Source organism: Ambystoma mexicanum, chromosome 12, assembly GCF_040938575.1.
Source record: "Ambystoma mexicanum isolate Mex_15411 chromosome 12, UKY_AmexF1_1, whole genome shotgun sequence".
Taxonomy (NCBI): domain Eukaryota; kingdom Metazoa; phylum Chordata; class Amphibia; order Caudata; family Ambystomatidae; genus Ambystoma; species Ambystoma mexicanum.
The window spans coordinates 843,352,958-843,360,063 of record NC_090936.1 but is presented as its reverse complement, the minus strand read 5'-3'; the positions used below and the strand labels follow the sequence as shown (position 1 = coordinate 843,360,063).

Genomic DNA, 7,106 nt, shown 5'->3' with positions numbered 1-7,106 from the left:
GGGATAGCCCACAATTAGCAGGCATGATAACTATGCATGTGCATATCAGGCTGTATCAGGCTGGACCTGCCTTCAAGGCTAGTTCAGCAAATGGTGAGTCCGCGAACAATTCAATGCCAAATGAATCGGGGAAAAGGTAATTCTGAACAAGGGCTAATGATAAAAATAGATCTGCATGGAGGGTATGGAGTTAATTATGTTGGATATGTCACAATGATACTGTTATTAATGCCTGTATGGCAGCCTAATTGTGTGTGTGTGAGTGTGTGCATAGGTGCGAGATATAGAGTGAGACAGCTAGTGAGGTCCCATTGTGGCATTAGATACTGAGGTTTTGGGAGGTTGAGTCTTCGTGTCTTCTCTTAGAGTTCTTCTACATCCTTTCATCATAAGTAGTGCTACTGAGCCGGGCAACTGCCACCCAGTGACCAAACATAAGCATCCCTTCCAAGGGGCACAGTGTATAACTAATTGTTTGACACAAATTGTTACTTCTGGCGTCCTAACTGTCAAAACTAAAAATGGAACAACAATACAATAACTTTGTGGTGAACATGGGAGTAGAAACTGCAAATGTGTGGGACTTTTTTCATAGGGTACGCATCTAGGGAGTTACAGGTAGGATGAGAGAGAAGCTAAAGTAGCTGGAAAGTGTAGGGTGAAGAGGGGCTGGATTCCTGACTGGCAAGATGTTCATTGAAGAGTTGAGTCTTCAGGTTCTGTCTGAAGGGCAGGATGTAGGCAAGAGTCAGACCTGCATTGGAAACTTGCTCCAAAAACGAGATGCATAGCAGTAAACAAGTTGCCTATTTTATTCTCTTGTGTAGTTCTTTGCTTCCATTCGTATGATATCAGGACCACGCTTGTGTTCTGGCTTCTAGGTATGTAGTGATTATTAGCCAATTAGAGTGGAGTTTGTAAAGCATGATGTGTTGAACATAAATTATATTTGAAGGGGTAGCCACTTAATTCTTTGAACATGGGGATGGTATGGTTGAAAATTCAGTTTATGCTGTAGTGTGCTCAACGACTTTCAGATTGCCAAAGCGGTATTGTTGCATCTTGGACTCCAACGAGAAGCCATATGCCTCTGTCAAGGTAGTAAATGGCCATGACTTTGATGCCTGTTCTTAAACCCATAACAGAGATGAATTGCTTGACCTACTGGAGACGTAGAAGCTGCTACCATTCTGTTTGATTCTTCTTGGCAATCTGTGTTTTAAATTAGAGTCACCATTTATGGTAAAGACAAGACATGTTACACTGTGTAAAAAGGTGCGACGTGAATCCATCAAGCTACTTTTCAGTCAGTCATTTCAGGGCTTGTGCATGATGAGTGGGATTGCCTTGGATGGGTTTTGGGTAGACTCTTCACATCCAGACTTCCATGAGATACAGTTGGTACTCTTGTCTCTGAATTTTGTTGATGCAATATATCTTTAGATACAACTGTGTATGATCTGTTCAGTGGTCTATCTTGACATCAGTGCTGCAACTCAGTCTCCTCACAGGTCCCATGTTGAGATTGAAGATGACAGGGGATAGGATTTGGGGCTTGGGTAATTCTAGGGGGGCTGACATCCTTGAAGGACGTGGCTATGAGCTCAGCTAGACTGTTGATCAGGTATTCTGGTGTAATTGTTCTGAATGTGTTTATCATATGTTGTGGGGTGTATGGGCAGGAAACCTGAGGTGTGGTTAAAGCTGTAAATGTGTTGCCTTATTGTGTCTATCTTGCCCGTGACTAAGTTATTGATAATGTAGCACTTGTCTGTGGAATCTGGCACATGCAGGGTGGGCTGATGCACTGTTTTAGGGTTTGGAATATCACTTGGCTCTTGCTGGATGATTCCAAGATTGTTGCTGTGCAGCAGTTTGCTTTGGATGTGGTAATGATGGTTACGTGTGCTGAGTAAAAAGTCCTCAAGGTGATGAGTTCTTCTTGTTGATGGGTTTTTCTCCAGAACCTTTTTTTTTTGGGCTGCAGGTGACTGGGAAGTTGTTAAGTAAGTGTTGAAACATTATCTGTTATTATTCGCTATGATTTCTCCCTGTCTTATAAAAGGAATAACTCCCAAAAGGCAAAGGCTCCAATGTACCCTTTATGAATGATTGTACTGTGATATTTTATTGAAAATATGACATGATATGGCTTTTAGAACGCGCCTATACACAAGCGTTTCAAGGCACGACCAATAGAGGCCAGACACAAAATAATTCATCAATCAACATCAATATTAGATTGAGATGTATTGAAAAAAATAAAGTGAAGAGCATTGGGTTTACAGAGCACTGTGTGTAGAGTTAAGATACCACGAATAGCAAATGACACCCTAAACCCTGTCAGTTCAGTGGTGAACAATGCTCATTATTTCCTTTTAAATGAAAGGCTGAGGTAGTAACTGAACTAATGTGGGCAACATTGGGTTCAGTCTTAGACATTGCTATGTGTTGTGTGCCAACCAGTGAAATCGAGCATGTTTTAGTGAAATCTACAGGGCAATTTGACTGTTATGTACAAAGAGATGTAGACTGCACTTCAGATCAAGTTAGCCAGTGAGAATTTAAACTTCATGAATTGTCAATGACAGAGAGGACTATCCCACCAGCGTTGGCCCAGGTTTGCATCACCCCCACAACCCAGCCAATGATTGTCAGAATAGTGTGATTCCTCTTAAAGGTTGGTCAGATCTTCAATATACAGCCTATACAGTTTATGCTGTGCGACTGGATCCTGGCTGCTCCAAAATGCTGGGATGGCCTATATAAGTGTCATTATTTAAAGACCTGAATTTTAAGTTGGCACAGAAACATAAATAAGGAGGTACATATTGTACATTTCACGTTAACGTGTAAAACGCTTTAAAACCATAGACAATATGATTAAACAAACATTCACTGGAAGTTAGAAAATTTAAAATATATGCCATCTGGTATGTAATAAGCAGGTGCACAAGTAGGACCTGAAAGCAAGAGTATTAACTTGTTTTCCCTTCAAAATATTAAGAAGCGCATTTAGTGACAACCGTTAACTAGTAGTTCTGTGAATATCTACGGCTCAGACTGGCAATCTGTTTCATACTGCAAACGTGAAGTATGATGCCTGCTCTGTGCTGTAGACGAATGAACATCCCATAGCATTGGGCCAGACGCAGCCATATTTTCTCCAGAACCTCTGTCTGCTTAAAAGCTACAGAAGACACTTCACTTGCGTTCGTCCACCTGTGAAAAGTGAAGTCTTGAAGCCTCCCACCTCCACTGTGCAGTCAGCCGTTGAATCCCCTCTCCTAATGCTTTGCACGTTCTCACTCGGTGCAATCCATTAAGTGGATCTGCAGTGTGTCCATCTCTAGTGCCTTGCACTGGCACTTGGGGCAGCAGAAGTCCAGCTGTTTTTCGCTCGGCATGCGGCCCGCACCTGGGTGCATGTGGTAGTTCACTGGAACTGGAAGGGGGTATGGCACTGGATTCACGGGGTATGTTATTGGGGGTCCACCAGCGCGGAATGTAACTGCTCTTGCAAACGTTCCATCTGCCCATGTAGCTCTCAGCATGAATATCTACCTTGTAGATGTCACCCTGGGCTTTAAGTACATAGTCTCTAGCTTAGTTTTGTAATGCTCTACATCCTCCTTGAGTTTGACGATTAGCTCCTGCTTTGCCACCAATGCCTCTTCTACCTGCAGCAGCTGCTGATTTAGGTCATCCACATGTCCATCTATCACCTCATTCCTCTTTGCTTTTTCCATGTTGTTCTTGATGTGGGCGTCATATTCCTGAAAGAGGTTCTGGTATGCAGCCTGTAATTGGGGCAACTTTCTATTCTACTCAGAAGCATTCTAGCGTTCCATCTTCAGGACAGTCTCCGGGTCTTGCACCTGCACCAGGAACGGATCCACCTTCACACTGTGCTGCCACTGAAGAGCATCCTTCTTCTGCTCCAGCTGAAAGTATACATCACTGGCAATTCGAAGTCTGTCCTCCAACGTGTGAACGTCTGCTTCGCACTCTTGCAATTCCCCCAGCAGAGATGTGACTTGGGCTTTCACCGCAGCCTTGTCCTCCACCAATTGCCCCACTTGCTGCTTCAGGGTATGGATGGTTTGCTCAGATATTGTCACCCCCTCTTTTTCCTTACTTATCCCCTAGATGCCCTCAGAATAGGCGCGCTACACAAATTGCAAGATAAAAAATAAATAAAATTATCACTTCTCCTTGGAACGATTCCAGCTTCATTTTCAACATCTCGTTCCTTGTATCAGCATCCTTCAGCTTCTCTGCAGCTCCTCCATGACCACCATGACCCCTGCAACCTGCAGTGTCTCTTTTTCCAGTGTTTTCTCTTCCCTAACCCCCTTCTCTACTTCAGTACTGGATCATGCTCCGGCAGAGGCTATGAAGTTCTTGGTTTGCAGTTAGCAAATCAATTGTTTCTTGCTCAAGTCTTTGATTATTTTCTTGAAGATGTTTCACATTTTCTTCCAGCTGCTATTTTCGCCCCTTCAACAATCAAATGAACTCTGTCTCGCCCGATGACGCCTGTCCAGAAGCTTCAGCTGGCAGCTCTGTAAACATTTCATCATCTGTGCACAGGATCCCGCTGGTCTCCCTTACTGCAATACACACCTGTTTTTGGTTTTTCAGTGACAACTCTGTTAGCTCCTGCTTCTTTACTCTGGCTCTCTCTGAATGCATCTTTCCCACTAGCTGACGTGCTACAGAAAACTTGCACATGAGGAATAATGTTTCTTCCTTCTGATTGGCCTGGGAGTGTACAAACTCATTGTAGCATTGCCACATCATGCTTTTACTTTGATGCAAGGCTTCTTTGAGATCCTGGTTCTCCAGTAAAACACGCTGGAAGGCCTCCTGATTGACCACTTCTGATGGAAGATGCAGCATCACAGCTCTCCACAAGCATGATGCTCCACCAGTTACATCAAAGTCACTGCCTGGGCTCCCACTCCATGCACCATTAAACAGCCACAGTGTATTCTCTTCTCCTACTCCCTGGCCCTCCCACAGTGGTCAGTATTACCCAAATTGTTTGAAAGGATGTGAACGCAGGGTAGATTTGACAGAATTTGGTCACTACCATTAGTTTGAATTTTTGTGAATAATGGAGGTCTGAAAATACTGAACAGGAGGAAGGGGGCTGCAGGGGTGTCCCCCGCTCCCTATGTTTGATATCTGCAGCCTCAGTATTGCAGGGTTGTCCCCCACATCCTTAACAATGGAGGCAGAGAAAGAAAATGCTCTCATTCCCGTTTTCAATAAACGGTCAAAACAAGGACCCAAGCAGTTTAACTTTAGGCAGTCTGCAAATAAACATAATAAAATCAGAAATGTGTGTAAGTTTCAGGCTCCAGAGCACTTTTGATTCTGGAATATTCCAATTGTTAATACAAGTTAGAGTTAGAAGGTCAAAGAACTCCACTGACGATAAAAAAGTGGTCCACCTGCACAAAACAAGAAAGTCCTTTCAGCATTCAAGATTCAGAGTTTTCTACAATTATAAGCCTCATAGTCTTAGACAGTTTAGCTCATTGTACTGGTTTGTAGCTGAAAAAATACACATGCTATTTGAAATGTAATAATATCAACAGGTTGCTACATTTGTTCTGTCGGCTTTACTTTGTTTGTACAGCTGCATGTCTAGTTTCTAATGTATGATTTAGCCAATATTCATTTGACTGCTTTCTCTATTTTGGAGTTATGTGTGAGATGGTGGGTTTGTAATGGCATCTTGCATTTATTTGTGTAAAGAAAGAACCGGAACTCAATCTGGTCCTAAGTGTGCTCTTGTTACGCTTTCCTATGGAGTTGCTGGTGGATTGTAATGAAGTTCCAAGTATTCAAAACATCAATATCAATTAATAGACGATTAAATCTTTGATTTGCCACTTTTCAAAATTTTATAGTGAGGCATGAAGTGTGCCCAACTGTTCAGTGCCAAAAAGGGTTTTTGCCAATGCATTTCGGACATGTGTCCGTCATCAGGGCTATGGGGCACTGAATGGCAAGCCACTTGCTGTGGCATTAGTGGTTGGTTCTCAGAGTGGCATGCATCTTGTTGTTAAATTTCTGTATGCTTTGTCCTGGTGCTATGCTGCGATAAATGACGGTAATGCACAGCGAGTGGCTTGACATTCAGTGCCCCATAGCCCTGACGACAGACACATGTCCGAAATCCATTGTCAAAAACCTTTTTGGGTATAAAATGTGGCTTCACTATACTGATTCACAAAACATAGACTGCCCAAAATCTGGTGAAATGTAGAGGGCATAGATATTTTGATCAATTTACATGCTGCAGACAAACCACTAATGGTTTGTTCAATATGTATCCCCACAGATGATAAAAGAGCTTTCTTAACATACTTAAAAAGGATATTAGCAGAATCAATACATATACTAGTAGTACCAGGTGGGGTCTGAGGTCTAATGGTAGACCCATTATTGGATAGCAGCTGGTAAACTCAATCTAAACCGTAATAGAGAAGTATATAATGAAAGATATATTTTTTTTATTGTGCACTTTGTTTATTACAAACTTCAGACACATTGTATACAAAATAAAAAGAAGCATAATCAGAAAAGACGAAAATAAATATAAATACAATATATACTTACAAACAGTATTAAAAAGGAACTTAGTAGAGTTTGCGTTAACTCAGCCACCTCACTACTTTTCTTTAGATGCCATGATCTTTTAAAATAGTTGATATACATCTTAAAAATGACTACTCAAATGTGTCCATTTGTAAGTTTCTTCAGAGTTTCTTTCCATATATTAAAAGCAACAGCCGTGATTACAATTGTGGAGGCTCCCAGTATTGTGGACCAAAACTGATCTCCTGTACAATTATCTATATTTGTGAGAATGTCATGGTATCCACGAAGACAGTGAACCTACAACATTTTGCAATTAGTCAAAACATGGTGACATGTCCCTACTTCTGTAGATAATGGTTTGATAGAGCCTTGGAGAATACTACATCCAACTATTAGGGACTTTACATTGACTTCATGTGTATTTGGAACACTCACAAGGAGGGATTATTTTATGCATTGCAGACACTCCTACCCAATAATACATGTTTTTA

General features: G+C 41.8%; 1 pseudogene; it reads right to left on the bottom strand.

The window, feature by feature from the left end:
• Positions 1-3,305: 3,305 nt before the first annotated feature.
• Positions 3,306-4,902, bottom strand: LOC138514673 (NF-kappa-B essential modulator pseudogene; annotated as a pseudogene).
• Between the last annotated feature and the right edge of the window lie 2,204 nt (positions 4,903-7,106).